At 30.1% G+C, this 17320-nt stretch overlaps 1 protein-coding gene and 1 non-coding gene across 2 annotated transcripts in view; both read left to right on the top strand.

The window, feature by feature from the left end:
• Positions 1 to 17320, top strand: part of LOC113509606 (monocarboxylate transporter 10-like) — a 146213-nt gene that overhangs the window by 68487 nt on the left and 60406 nt on the right. The window lies entirely within an intron of this gene.
• On the top strand, positions 9275 to 9346 carry Trnag-ucc (transfer RNA glycine (anticodon UCC)). The gene has a single exon. It is a non-coding gene; the product is annotated as a tRNA-Gly (tRNA).

Below are 17320 nucleotides of genomic sequence, written 5' to 3'. Positions count from 1 at the left end.
ACGATATCAATTAAAATAATAATACAAATCCTTTACAATATTTTTCGATATGAAAATAAAAACAAACTAACTTTAACGTATTTAGAATATTATTAAGGATACAACTATATATAAACGAATTTGAGTATACATTTTATGTATACTGAGATTGAATAATATCGATTCCTATAGTCTATTTCCAAATAAAGTTTGGAATAGAATCGATTAAAAATCGATATTAGGTATTAGGATCCAGACAGATAAAAGCTATCACCAGCATATTATTATTAATTAAATACAATTACATTTGTAACAAATATAAATTCTATGATATTTAAGAAATACATACTTAAATTATCTTAATTATTATTGTAATTTATAATAAAAAATTAAAATTCTTCGCCAATTTTCTTTAGTAATAAAAATACAATTAATAATTATTAGATCTCTTAAGTGTCTTATATTAATGAAGAAAATCAATCTAAAAATATATTAACATATATAAAGAGTATTGTAAATAGTAAAATACATATGTAGAAAAAGTACGTGGTGCGTTAAACGCAATTGAGGTTAGGAAACATCATCAAGTCGAGTAACTCCATCCATTCGTTTGGCAAATGGTGTCGAAATGTAAATAGGGGTAGAAAATATCGGTCTCCACATTTGAGCTCATTTATATTTCTGCAAAATTACGTAGCTTCTCGTAAATGTTCGCCATTGCTGTTGTTAAGTGTGTAACTATTATGTATATAAAATACCACTAAGTACATGACTTATAAGTATATTGTATAATATATATTCACTTTTACAATGTATATTTTATACTTATGATACGATCCTATTGTAGAGAAAAATCAAGAAGCTCCAGCATTAAGGTGTATGCATTAAACATTATAAAAGTAAAGGAAAATAGGGATGAATCTTAGAACATAGACCTTCGGCAGTCTATTTTCTTTGATAAATATGGTATAGCATATTTATTTACCGAATAATGATCATGTATACATCCATTGTCTATTGACACTCGTTTGTTTTATGGCACTCTTCCATAGACTACTAAAAGACAACAGTAACGCAATTGTTCGGATGGTAATATAGTGCGAGTCAATGCTCACAATTCTTACTAATATTATAAATGAAAGTGAGTTTGTTTGTTATAACGCTTTGACTGCTTAATCAATCACTACGAAATTTAGTATACATGTACTCTATGGGATTGAGAAGGTTACAGGTTACTTTTTTCTCGATCACTGACCATAATCCGATCACGAGGACAAAGTCGCATGTAAAGGCTAGTAGTTATATAAATTGTCCTTTAACAGCATAATAAAAAAAAACAATTGTTTAAACAACTATTAAAAAACAACAAATTCATATTATGCTAAGATTTTTCGAAATTCCAATAAAAATAATGCTTACTTAGGATTCCTAATTGCAGGTTATCTTACTAATATTATAAAATTATAAATAGTCGATGTCTGTACATGGAAGATATTTAAGAAAAAATAATATCTCTCATATTATTTTTTAATAGGACCAATAAAACCCAATGCAATATTTTTTAGAAATTTTGTTTGTTTGATTGTCTATATGTACGTTTATCACGCAAAAACTACTACAAGAAATTGCGGTTTTTCTATTCACAGTTATATTCCTGAACATATAACTTAATAATAGTGTATGTTTTATCTCGATATATCATCCACTAGATTCTATTTCATTGGTTTTCCTACATCTGAAATAAATAACTTGTATACAAAATCTATGAAATTTATAAAACAAAATATTCAATCGTATTTTTAAGATACCTATTATACAAGTGTCCGGTATTTGCAAAGGATTGTACAAATAATAAATATAGATATCCTCTATATATTTTTATCACACTCTTTACATATAAAAGGGTAAACCTTGGACGTATTGTGTCTGTACTTTTGTTACTAGAGAAGGTAATAATATATTGGCTTGAAAAGGGCGGTTCAAAATGTCTATGATGCCTGATAATTTATTCAGTGGGCGTTCAATCTTTACAAACCGATGCCACTTTGACTCGGATAATCTATATTCAAAATCTGCTGGTCAGTACAATAATAATCCTTATGACAAACGTAATAAAGATGCTGATTTGTTAATATGTTTGTTATTTTTCTTGCTTATTTACCATATCAGCAATAATAGACCGTCTTGTAGAAGAAACGAATGATGAGTTCAGTGACTTATCCTCAAACAATTATCACTTACATTCAGTATACTTCCAGTTAGGATGTTATACATGTCTTTCTTTTTTGTTTTTAAAAATAATAAATATTAGGGTAAAAAATGTATTAAATAGAGATAATTCTGCAGTCTGAATGCACCCTTCATCTCTTTGAAATTACAAGATACAACGTTAACGATTTTCCTTGCATAACTTTTTAATCTGATTGGAGTATGGCTGGGTAAATTGGATTAGATGAACTTTGAAACTATAAATATATCAAGTTTATTACTCACGTTCCCAACATTTTCTTAATCTAACTACCTAGGTTGCAATTATTGGTCATATTGACGTCGATTTTTAGTCATCGATCCTAAAATAATTTAAAACTGACATCTTATTTGAGTCGCAGACGTCACTTTGCTACCTGGGTATACCTTAGTCCTTCTCAAGACTTTGAATTCAACTGATGATTTCCCTAAAAAAAAATTATCACCGATATATTAATTTTCTTTCACTTCAACGCAGATAAAAATACCAATAACAAGGAAACAACCTATTGACTCACAATATCGTGTTTGTTTCCTGTTTCTTGCACATAATATCTCATCAATAATGTAACAATAAATCTCATACACTTAGTTAACATCATACAACCCCGAACCATTTCTACGTGGCGATACATGGCAACTGCCCCTAAAAGTTATTTGCGTTATCTGTGTAGTTGAGCTTAATGGCACTTCGAAATTCGCTTTCACATTGGAATAGAATTGCTTTCATCTTTGGCCCCTTGGTTGTTTTTGATGTAGGCAATGTAGTTATTTTCAAAAATATTATCACGTTACAGTGGGAGGTGGAGATTCAATGATGTAATCTTATTTATTATAAATTTTGTTCACAGACAAAAAGTCCGTCATTTACACAGTTCATAGATTGCCCCGACCGTAATTCGATCTTATATAAAATATTTCAACAAACAAGAGATTTGACAATCTTAAAAATTACTGCCACTTAATTATTAATTAAGTGGCAGTAATTTTTTATTATTTTTTATTATTATTTTTATTAATCTTTAATTAATTACATATACTAGATATTTGATGTAGTGACCAAAATCGAAAAAGGAATGTTGCGTTGGTTTGGTCATTTGGAGAGGATGGATGAAAGAAGAATTACGAAAGAGATTTATCGAGCAAGAATGAATGGAAATGTCGGTAGGGGCCGCCCTAGACGGACGTATGTCGACCAAATAGGCGACGTGCTGAAGAAGGGCCAAATTAAAAGTACCCGTAACCGACGAGCGTGTATGACAAGATTGATGAATGTGGAAGAAGCGAAAGAGGTTTGTTTGAATCGAAGCATTTGGCGTTCCATTGTTTCTGCCTACCCTAATGGGAGACAGGCGTGACAGATATGTATGTATGTATGTACTAGATATTTCGCTATGTGTGTGGCCAAAACGGACGCCAAGATATGAATCTACTTATCGTAACTGTTACATGTCAGTTTTTGAAACCCCCTCTTTAAATTCCGTTCGATTGCTCCATTTGTAACAGACGTTCACTATCTGATCGATCATAAACAAAAAAAATAAAACGTGTACAGTCCTACAGGGTTGCCTCAGAAAAGCTTGACTATGACACAACTATTTCACTAATTCTAGTTATCACGATTGGACAATCATTGTTATCATCATTACAACTACCGTCGTTAATAATAAACTGATTTCATTAATTATGAAAGAATTCTCAGAAAAAAAGCTTAAATTATTAAATAAAGTAGTATGTCGTTATTTTGTTCCCATGAAGGATAAAAAATGTCTAATGTAGCAACTAAATTTTAATAAAATCCTTTAAACCGATAAACTTAATTTAATAACTAACATCCAAATATTTGTACAAACTTTTACATTTACAATAATATTATAGCAAAATTATGACACGTGTTAGCTCAACCCTAGATTTAAGTGAACTTAAAAACTAAATAAAAAGAAAGTTGTATTCCAAATCATCAAAAATAAAAGTCAAATGTCCGAACGAATGAAAGAAATGGATTCATTTTACTACTGAAATCTTACAATGTTGTACGCAAATAAGAAAAAAGAGCTTCATAATAAAAAATAATGTTTACTTTTTGTTTGCCACCAGTGTTTGCGGCTTTTTACGCTTGCAATATGTATATACATATGGCATATACCAAGACAAACTAATACTTTTCGAATACCCTAATACTTTAAAACTAATGAAATTCTATTTTCTAAAAATAATTTAATTCTATTTCAGTAATTTAATGCCTGTTTAATTTTTTTTAAACGCAAAGCATGCTGTGGTTTCCTCTAAATGTAAGAACAGTTAGTTAGCCGTAATTCACTAGTGTTTTATATCGAAATGTTTCGCTGTAGGTATCTTATATTGGTGATCCTACATCATAAACAAATAAACGTCATTTTATACATTGTAAAAATTTTATTCCGTCCACTCTTAATACACTATACATAAATCTCAACATTCGCATCGACTTCTTTTACATTACACACAGGTAAAGTCATTACATTAAAATCATCATCAACTCAGTTTTTCCACTACTGAACGTAAATCTGCACCCTTTGACCACAATTAAAGATAAGCTTTATTTCTATTTCTCACTATTTTTTTTTATTATTATGGTATTTTTCATTACAATGTTTCTTGACACTCTGTAAGACCTTTTTGTAAATTAATTGGTAGGTGGTCGAGTCTGGAAGCATAAAATTTTAAACAGAGCTTCAATAAAGTGAAAAATGATATTTCTGAATTTCCATCAAAATACTACGAGCAAAACCGCGACCAATAGCTAGTTAGCTTTATGAAACAGCCATCGGCTGTCAGCCTAGTTTTACCAGTTGCTAACGTTTACAATCTATGAAATCAACTGTCCACGATAAGCATCTCTTCACACATCACTGTCATGATTATTATATATTGCGATCTGAATAGATTCTATCTAATCTACTTAAACATTATCTTTGCTTAATGTTCGCTGCAATTAAAATAGCACTATTGATACAGCGCGACTCCATACGTACATTAAAAATTATCTGGCACGCTAGTAGTTGCTATCTTCTCGCTACAACAAGCAACACAGAACATAATCTGAAGAGATGATTTATAATCGTGTTAGCTTCGTACTATAACTTCGGATCCTTCAAACGTAGCGTGCAAAAGTACTCAACAACAAGTACGGCAGAGTGCAGCCAACTGTTTTGAGTGAAACATTATTTTTTCGGTTGGTTGTATTCATTGACCGTGTTGTCTGTGTTCGCTCGGGATAGTGTGGTTAAATATCGTACTTTAATTTTAAATAAATCTGCAGAAATATGAATGAATGTTATTACTTAGAAAGAATTAATTAATAATATTAATTTTATATATTTAATTTTGCTTTTACCCACGACTTCGTCCACGTGACCGCGGTTTATTTATTGACAGATGAAAAAGGTAACCTATAGCCTCCTCCATTTCATAATAACTTAAGCCGTTAAGTGCTAAGATAACAAACAAACAAAATCACTTTCACATTTTTAATATTAGAAAATATGATACATTCCAAAAACATTTGTATAAATATTTGTTACTCAATCACACATAAATAGCTGTACGGAATAGATGAAATTCGGGAACATATTTATAATTGAACATGAACAAACAATGAATTGGACATATTTATGTTTATCTTGGTTATCCGTTCTTGTGGAATAATTGACAATGTCTAGGCAACCGAAATCGTAGCCAAAAAATTACGTATAAGTGTATCTACGTATATCATAATAGTATCTTTGTATGTACAGAATGTAAACCAATAATAATTTTGTATTTAAATAATAAAACACATATTTTAAAAATTCACAAAGAATACAGTATAATTGAGAAACTAAAGTTTAAAGTTCCTTAAAAATTTTACTAAAATGCCATCATTCCACGAATTCGATGTAATAACATATACGAAAAACTAAAATCATTTATATTTAAATACTTTAACACATTGATGGACTTATTAAATACAATCTATTTTTCCATTAAGTGTATGAAATCCTCAATTCGCTAGCTGGTTTTATTACAGTTGTAACGACTCTATATCGTTTGTAGTTATAGATAAATTAAGACTAATAAGAGGGAGAAGTATCTTCAATGCAGTAATAAAAATAGTAATATAATAGAATGAGTAAATAAAGATATACCGTTATATTTTTATATACTGCTGGAAATATAAATATGATTTTTTATACAACTTAGAATGGCAAACAAGCTGACGGCCCACCTGATGGAAAGTGATAACCGTCGCCTATAGACATGAGCAGTACCATGGACATAACAGAGTATTTCAGAGAGAATTCCATGATACCCCCCATGCGTTGCCATTCCTGAGGACATAAATGTTATTCATCTGTATCCTGTAAATTCACGCCATATCCCACCCTTCAAACCGAAACACAGCCATGCAAACACAACTGCTTCACGGTAGAAACACGAATGGGACAGAGGTACCTAAACAATCGACTTTTGTACAGTCTTCCTCTGGTATAAAGTTAAGGGTCCAGCTAGTCATCTATTTTTTTTTTTATATTTGTCATATTTAATTAATAATGTTGAATATAACAGTAGATGTATAATATAAACAGATAACTATTATAATAAGGTTTATTTATTTTATAAGATAATTATAAAAATATTTATTTATTTATAAGATTATTGCGTTAATAGATTATATATTATTATCTAACATAAATTTTGCATATGTTTCATTATAAAGTAATTAATTTAACATGTTAACAAAATCAGGTATTTAAAAAATATAAAACGATTCTCACATATAATCGTATATAAACAATAACATGGTTATGCTATGCAGGCGATGGCAACCCTTTAAGCGTTTATTACTTAGATCTGTGTTTGCGTGTTTTACCGTTTGAACAACGGATTGTGCTCAGAGGAATTGTTCAATATTATGCTCACGGCCACTTTCTACCATCGTACGGCTCGCCATCGATAGGGAGTTCATCCTCATATCCTACTGCCTAAATGGTCGTGTACAGCACGGTTTCAGAGATGTTCTCTCCCGCGAACACTCAGATTATGAAATGAGCTCCCTGCCGAGGTTTTCTCAAGAGACTACAACATGGGGTTCTTTAAAAAGGGGGTAAAGTGGTTTCTTCAGGGTCGGCAACGCGCGCATAATACCTCTGGTATTGCATGGTATTGCAGGTGTTCATAAGCTACGGTAACCAATTACCATCAGGTGGTCCGTATGCTTGTTTGCCACCTTAGTAGTATAAAAAAAAACTGAGAACTAAGGTATACGTATGTATATCAGGGATTCCCCTTAGGTATTATTTTTAGTAACTCCATAGACCTAAATACATTAATCGTCCAATTTTTAGTAGTTGTTTCGTTCTCACGCAACTTTAAATTTACATATTTTAACTGAAATGTAATACGCAATCAAGAAAAACAATTTTTTTTGGTTAAAACTAGCATCCGGCCCAGCTTTGTACGGGAAGATATAATTTTTGAAAATAAATAGCCTATGTTATTCGCTGATAATGTAGAAAAACTGAAAATTTATTAAATAGTTTTTAAGTTTATTCATTATAAACAAACAATCACATTTTATAACATTAGTACAGATAATGCCAGAATATTATATCCAGTTGGATAAAAATATTCTAGAATTACCACTGATGCAATAGAAAGAAAATACCTATTATTTTTCCTATAGTCTTCAGTTCTCTAGTTCACAGCTAAAATTTTATCTGCTTTTTATCTAAGCGGAAATTAGGAGTTTGAAAATGAAAAAAATATTGAATAGAGTACTAAGTAGGTCAGATGATCAAGTGACAATCACTGACTTTATATTTTTTGCCCGCTACTTCGTACGTGTGGATTTCAGAAGTAGGAAATCCAATGAAAAATAGCTATGAAAACTGCATTTGATTTAGTACAGTATTTTTTGAGTGATATCGGAACAAACTAATACACAGACAAATTTTTTTAAATTATTGTTTCGGCTTCTATTGACCTTATTAAGATCCTCATATTATTTATTTTAAATATCTCCTATGTACAGACATCTTTTCTTTACAATTTTATTATATTAGAAGGTTGTTTACAACCTTCTAATATAATCTTATAGATGTATAATCCCACTTATTAATAAAAACGTATTTTGTCAAACTCATAAACCCATTTTAGATATAAAAGAAAGAGACAAAATAGTTCATACTTTGTCTCTTTCTTCTACGCTAAATTTCTAATTTGAACGAAAGTGGAATTTTTTTTAGATATAAATAATAAAAAACATGGCTTAGACGTGTCTTGAAACAGTTTAAAAATGAGATAAACTATAAACATATTGCTTTACTGCTGAACATAAACCTTCAACACATATTAATACATACCACGTAATACTACAATATCTTCTTTTCTAAATCTTTCTTGTAAAGTCTTTGTAAAACTATCAATATAAAACCATTTTATATCTACAAATTTTATATGTAATTTCTAGAAGTTGAAATAAAAGCCAGAGTACTGCTCATGTCTATAGGCGACGGTTACTACTTTCTATCAGGTAGGCCGTCAGTTTGTTTGCCATTCTAAGTAGTATAAAAAATAAAATACAAAGATCTATCTTTGGCCATGACACGATTCTTTTTACCATTTCATTACATTGTTCTCCAACGGCATGAATAACCATGCTGTTACTTGTTAAAAGAAATCTCGTCGTTTGACTTGATCAAGTCACAGTCATTAATCGATTAACTAATGACTTTGCAACTGAATAAATAAAGTACATTGAAATTAATAAACAGAAACACGTAGCATTAGCGCGATGCAGACTTGGATATTTAATAATATTTTGATAAGTATCATTTACGTACTTATTTCGAATTCGTCTATTGAAATTTATAATATAATGCTGACGGCGTTGTTGGAAACTATGTTATAAATTTATTTTATTAGAAATGCAGAATTTATTATATTCTGCATTAATTAAATATTTATGTTATTACCATATGTTATAAATATCTGAAAGAAGATGATATTCTTAAGTTTCACGTCACATGCGTTGGTGGTGTAATGGTCAGCATAGTTGCCTTCCAAGCAGTTGATCCGGGTTCGATTCCCGGCCAACGCACACTTTTGTTTTTATTACATTTTTATAAAAAAGTTTCAGACACGAGTATTATATCTTCTGTGATATTAAGATCTTCTGTGATGTCGTTTTACTAAAACTAATTTTATTTAATATTATATTTTTCTATTCTAGAATAGAATTTGGCATTTCACAGGGTAAATAAATACACCCTAGAATTAGTATTTCTTACAATTACAGTATTACAGTGTACAATTATAATTAGAGACCTAATTTAGTGAATGTCGTAAGGGACTCTCAGTTAGCATATCTTTCAATATCATAGTCCCGATTTTCAGTATTACCACCTCTTTTACATAAATATCTAATTCGTTATATAAATTAATAAAAAAGTCATACTGAACTGATGTCACGCCATTAAATTAGTGAAAATAATTTTAGTACAAGACATGATATCGGTTTTCGGTATCATCGGCGTACACATTTTGTATCCCAATAGAGTCATATATCAACAAACCAGAAGCTTATTAAGATGACATTCATTTCTTTAATAAGTTTAAAAATAAGAAAAATTTTGGTACTTAAATTTTAAATTATGACATGCCTATTAGCTATTTCTCGCAGTTATGCACGTGAACACATCTTGTTTTAGGATTTTGTGAAAAGTTTCCATAGTAGATTTCCTTTTGAAAAGAGGAACCTTTATTTAGTTATCAAGATTTATTTTATTATAAACCTATATTGTAGACTTATCAATAGACAGAACTTTCCTTCTGAGATCTTGTTCCATTGACTTGGTCAGAATGAGGTATATATATATACATATATAGAAAACTGATTGTATTACAATTAGCAACATCATAATAATGAGATTTTTATATATCACACCAAATTTTGTTAAAGTTCGTATAGTAATTTTTGCAGTTTTATAACAATCTTATATAATAAAATTGTAATTAGACAATGTTTACACATTGAAGATTTTTATCAAAAATTGATAACTATAAGGAATTTTAATAAGATCAATAGAAGTCAAAGCAATAAGTTTTAAAATTTACAAATGGACGTCTATCTGTTTTTCTGTACGATTGTTCCGACATCACGCACAAAAACAACTGCAACAAATTGAATGTAGTTTTCTCATTTGTGTTTCTGAAGAGCTAACTTGTCTGGTCTATGTTTTGTCTTAATACTTATCTAGAAGTGGTTACTTACTTCAAAAATCTAGTACGCATACTAAGTTACGGGCAAAATTTTGTGTAAAACGTAGATTATACCTATAGATAAAGTGGTACTGTGGCTGTTTCAAACCAAGTTTCAAAACGCATTCGGAGACCCAAAGTTTAAAGAAACACAATGAAAACAACAAACTTACATAACTATAGAAAGTATCAAGAAATAAAATATCAAAGCAGAGTGCATCCAACCGTGCATCTCGGTAAATCGAGGGGTTGCAACCAATGGACTTGCAATGCTCAACCCTCGTTATCCGAACAAAGTTCTAATAAGAAAACTTGGCTAGAAATAAGATTATGAAAAGAGGTGAATTCGTACTTCCTGCTCATTATTTCTACTACTCGATGAATCTACAAAATCTTTTTTTTTGTTTTCGTATACATAATTTAAATTATTAAAGATTAGCGATTCGACCCGGCTTCATACGAATAGATATGTATGTAGATACGAGCATGTTAATCGTTGATAATGTAGCTTTCTATAAGTTTAAAAATTTTTGAAATCGATTGAGTATTTCTTAAGTCTTTCCATTACAATCAAACTAGTAATAATCAAATCTTTTCTCTTTATAACATTAGTATAGATTTAAACTCAATTTATAATATCCAATACCATCAATACGATAATCTTCTGAAATAATTAACCTATTAATTTTTCTTCACTTAATAAGATTAAAGACATATATGTATACATGCTTTAATATATTTATATAACATCTTTTACCTCCTTTAGTACATCTATCTGTACAAAAACACGTTGAAAACTATTGAAATCTAGAAATTTAACCAGTGTTCCGTAAGAATTGATTACACAAAAATTGTTGGGAAAGGCAGATTTCGATTTCCACCTATCAGGAGAAAGAGGTAGTTATGAATACATATCATTATCATCATACCAGCCTTTAACTGTCCACTGCTGAACATAAGCCTCTTTCTTTTTGCCAGTAGTTGCTACGCTTGGCAGGCGGATTGGCATATAATGTTTAATTTTTACTGGGTATTATTTAGTTTATCTTTAGCTGTACTGTTATTACCCTTGTACATTCTACAGTTTTCTTTCAGCTTCACAAATGTTGACTGTAAGAGATTCCTTTATGGGATAAGTCCGCCATTGTATATAAAATCTTTTAAAGTATTCAGTATGAATTATGTACAATAAAGATTTTACAATACAATACAATACAATAATATTATATATTTGTATCAATTATGTCACTCTTAGATATATTGTTATAATCAAATCAATAAATATTGTTTACAATCTGAAATACGTTAAAGTTTATGGTTAAAGTAAGACTTTTAGCCTCAGTATACTCACGAGGCTGGCTGTGAATATTTCTCAGAAGCTTTTACACTATTCTGATGAAAGCTCAAATAGCCCTGTTGTGATTGGTTATGATTTTGAGATTCTGATCTGATTTATAGATAGGCAGTTTTACATGAGACATGTATTTTATACTTTATAATGGATTCACTTATTTTCAGGTAAATAGGTAAATAAACAGAATTTTTAATTCAGAATCCTTTTCATAACTGATTTAAGCCTTTATTAATTCATCTACATAATAATAAACTAAATTATATTTGATTATATATAAATTCAGGGTCCGCACATTTTTATATATAGATAGATAGATAGATACTCTTTATTGTTTCCTCCAAAAGATTACAAAATAAACTTATTATAGACACCAACAATTACAAGAAATAATCACAATGAGAAAACAATGGGCGACCTTATTACTAAAAGCGATCTCTTCCAGGTAACCTTTGGATGGAGAAGAGTAATTATAAACGGTTTGATCGGAGGCACGATAGAAATTCTATTATTTCTAAATATGGAGATGTAATATATGTAAAATAATAAATATATATCTCTACTCATTATAATAAATATATGTAAAATTATATATAATGTCAAGTGCACAATTTCTTAACCGTAGATATCAAGTCGTATAGATAACGATATAATTTCATTAATTCATTTTCAGCAAGTCTAGTCACGCCAGCAGTCGGTATACTGTTAAAATTAAACGTTTTATACGAAATTACCACTGACGTCGTTTGTAAAACAAGCCAGAATAAAACATCGTTTTAATGGCCGCTACAGGGCACTTTTATCAGGGTGCCCTGCCAAAAGATACTGAATACGATTCCCAACCAACTATAGCAACAACTATTTTATTGATAGTCAGAAAAGCTAAAACTATTTGATGTGGCATTACATTTTTTGACATACAAATTTTTATCAGATTTTTGTAAACACCTATTTACTTATAGTTGATTTTTTGTTACTGCAGAGCTTACATTTCTTCTCGTAGGTGAAAGATATTAGTCTACTAATAGCACGCTGGTTAAACGGCTTGTTAGATTTCCTAGAAGTAAAGGCACTTTGTATTTTTAATCCATAACAATACCACCAATAGAGGTCATTTAAAAATGTTTCTAATAATGAAATATCTTTAAAGAAAAAAACCCATCCAAATACTTACAATATTTATGATAATTATATGTAAAAATAAATAAGTATCATTTTAGGTAGCATGCACCTTATAGTGGACTATTTCATCCCACCTAGAATTATAATCTTAAGCATAATTTATTTCGCAAAATATGTTTTATAAAGTATCCTTTAACACAAAATTCTTATAAAAAGTTAAAATATAAATCCTATGTTTCAATAACCCACGATAAAAACACCAAGTAAGAGTTGTAAATAATAAATCGAGTGGAAGTGACAATAAAAAGCCACGTAATACATTCCATAGCCTTTAAAGTACAGAAAGCTATCAATCACTCAGTATTACAGCTGTAAACTTGTACAAATTTAGCCTCGAGTGAAGATAATCGAAATATATAAACAATAAATTTCATAAGTGAATCGCGCCGATGTATAAATCATAATCGATCCTTGACATACAAGATGCGCTCTGATGAATCGTCTCCAGCTGAGTTAGTAAATTTTGTAACTTTACTACTACCTCCTAAGCGTACTAAAACCTGACATTTTGAGTAACCTTTAGAATACCTTCGCAGGTTCCACATAACAACCGACGAATTGTGTCCATGTAATGACACTGGCACTTACGAGTGTTGAACTACTAAAATACTACCTGCGTTTTGTCAATAGCAAACCATATAACTCTGTTATGTCCATGGTACTGCTCATGTTTATAGGCGACGGTTACCACTTTCCATCAGGTGGGCCGTCAGCTTGTTTGCCATTCTAAGTTGTATAAAATATATATATATATATATATATATATATATATATATATATATAAATTTTACATTAATTTATAATTTTTTATGCCAAATAAAAGGAGAAAAGTGAATTAAACCATTAGCATTGGGTTTTCAAATAACCCATATTAAAAAAGAAACTGTACCTGTCAGTATAAACGAATAGAGCAGGCGGGGTCATCATTTCCTAATCATCATAAAAATAACCTACTTATAGATTATGACTTACAATAAAAATATCTACTTCCTGCAAAATTATGTTCTCAAATACATTCACTGAATCTATACAAATTGTGTATTGCCAAAGTTCCGCCCGCCACATCTTGTGTGTTACTTCTCGACCCAAAAGTTTGAATTTATGCGATTACTTCACTATACAAAAAGAAAAGTTTCCAAACTAGTTGTGTATAGTACCTATGTAAATATTGTTAAAGTGCAAATCCTTTTTAAAATAAATGTAAATATAAACAAGATATAAAAGAGTCATTAAGAGGTCACAAAAACTCCGATTGTAAAATAAGTTTTTGAATGTTTATAACTAAAGTTGTTATACTGTCATCTTATAGCATACATAAATAAAAATCCTTTAAAGAGTTTACGCTAAACGTATTAATTTATATCAATTATTCTACAAAAAAAACAAAACACAAAGATAAAATTTTTGATTAAAAAAGTCGTCAAAATTGATTCAGAATTGGTATACACATACATTTTGCGATACAAAATAAACCCAAAAAAATCTAATGTATAACCTCCTTTTATGAAGTTGGTTAAAAATAAACAAGTTTAATATACATATATGCGCGTTAAAACATGCAACCTCGCGTGAAATGATTGATGTCATTTAATGAACCGAAAAAACCGTGTCTAAAGATCGGAACTACGTATAATAACCCACCTGTTATTTAACTGAGAGTCAATCTGCGTGTTTGCTACGGTCTTTTATACATTTACTCACGCCAGTACAAAAACTATAATGATACTTTATTATTAACAGTTCAACAATCAAAAACAAAAGAATGTAACATTTTGCTCACAAAAAAAAAACAGTTATTTCAATAGTGACGAAATTGATATTGATTGATTAAGAATCTCAAGTACATAATCCTATTGATATTATAAAAAAATTGTAATTAAATATTTCACCTACAAACCCACAATTTAGATTAATCTTTAATCTATAAAATGACGTACAAACATTTGTCCTAATTAATACAAATAAAGTCGCGCTTTACAGGTATGATATGACAAATATAAAATTTCTAGCATTCATATTAAATTATTAACTGAATATTATATTATTTAGCTCAGAAATTTTAATTTTACGTTTTGCGTAGAAATGGAACAAAACGCTAAAAATATCATTCACCGGTGAACGTTTCTTTATTACAAAAGCGATAAAACAGTACTAAAAGTTAAGGTACGACTAAAAGTATTCAAATAAATCTATATCGAATAAAACACTCAATGAATCACAATTTAAAAACTTAATAGAATTTTTATTTATCATCAAAAATTAAAATTATAATTTTATAAATCAAACACTTCTAAACCGTACATATAAGAGGGCTCTATATACCATAATAAATAATATATACCAGGGCTCTATATACAACAACAGGAAAAAGTATATAATAAATTTAATGAATTCTAATTTTATCCCATTTACATAATAGCTGTTATTACGGGTACATACAAATATTTTAAAGAATAAAATACATTGTTATTTTATTACTATTATATCAGCCAATAGCTGTTTATTCTTGGCCCATAAGTGGTTGTGCCAATAATTTACTTGCTAAGCATGCATGTTAAAATACATAATTAAATTAATTTTACGCTATACCATATATAAACAATGGTAATGTTAACCAATTAAAACTAGAAATACAATTCTAATTAAAAAGAAAAAGGAATAGAGCGTAGAGAAGCAAATTCACCAATACTTAATATTTATCTTATTTATTTATTTTATTTATTTACACTTTATTGCACCAAATAAAAAGAGAAATAACAAATACAGTAAATATTAATGAGAAGTGATACAAAAGGCGGCCTTATCGCTAAGCAATCTCTTCCAGACAACCTTTGGGTAGAGGACATTGAGAAAAAGACAAAGAGTAGGTGGCGCACTATTATATAAATATTATCATATACAAACATATATAGATACATACATACATATATACACATACATATATAATATATACACAATTAAATATATACATAACATACATACATACATACACATACATATATAATATATACACAATTAAATATATACATAACATACACATACTTAACAGCATACATACACAGACACACACAACAGAAAAAAATGACGAAGGAAAACGAAGAGAGAACACAGGAAAATAGTACTAAAGTGAGAGGTAGTAAGATTTAACAGAGGTTTTGAAGCTAGTAAGAGTTTGAGCGCACCGAATAGAGGTAGGTAGTGAGTTCCATAGACGAACTGCCTGAACAGTAAAGGATTTAGAATAAAAGGAAGAAGAATGAGTGGGAAATTTAAGTCGGAGGTTATTGACACTGCGTAAAGTATGATCATTAGCCTCACTGAGAAACAAGAATCGGTCTTTTAGATAATCAGGAGCAGCAGGATTAAAAAGGATTGTGTAAAGAAGAGACAGGATATGCAGATTACGACGAAAACGGATAGAGAGCCACTTGAGTTGAGTACGAAATTGAGAAATGTGATCATATTTGCGAAGACCAAATATGAAGCGGATACATAAATTTTGGAGACGCTCAAGCTTGTTTAATTGATCTTCGGTGAGGTCTAAATAACATGAGTCGGCATAATCAAGAATGGGTGTGTGCGAGCGCAATTTTGGTGTTAACTGGGAGGAAATTACGTAGTCTATTTAAGGCAAAAGTTGCAGCAAACATTTTTTTACTGACCTCCGAGATTTGTGGAGACCATGACAAAGTGTTATCAAAAATAATGCCAAGATTTTTTACTTTTTTCTGGTAATCTATCATAACCCCATCAAAAACCACAGGCGGAAGACTGGTCGAGGAAATTTTGGAAATAAGTATGGGACTCCCAATAATAATGGCTTGTGTCTTCAAGGGGTTTATAACAAGACCATGAGATTTACTCCAGGCAGATATACGTTCCAGATCGGCGTTAACAGTAGATATTGCTAAAGAGATATCAACCAGAGGGGCTAAAGAGTAAATCTGTAAATCATCTGCATAAAGGTGGTAGGAAGACTGAAGTTTCGAAGTGATAGTGCTAATAAATAAGGCAAATAGAAGAGGAGATAAGACGCCACCCTGCGGCACGCCAGCTGATGTATGGCACCAAGAAGATAAAACGTCATCAATGCGAATACGTTGCCGACGTCCAAACAGGTAACTACGAAACCAGTCAATTGCCGTTGGAGATATGTTGAGAGAGGTTAGCAATCCTAACAAAATATCAAAATCTACAGTATTAAAGGCATTGCTAAAGTCCAATAATGTTAAGACCGTTAATTGAGAATTCTCCATGCCAAAACGGATATCGTCAGAAATT

The sequence above is a fragment of the Galleria mellonella genome, unplaced genomic scaffold (assembly GCF_026898425.1).
Source record: "Galleria mellonella isolate WM207_F2 unplaced genomic scaffold, CSIRO_AGI_GalMel_v1 utg57, whole genome shotgun sequence".
Taxonomy (NCBI): Eukaryota; Metazoa; Arthropoda; class Insecta; order Lepidoptera; family Pyralidae; genus Galleria; species Galleria mellonella.
Note: the sequence above shows the minus strand (reverse complement) of the source record. Positions and strands in the feature narration are given on the sequence as shown.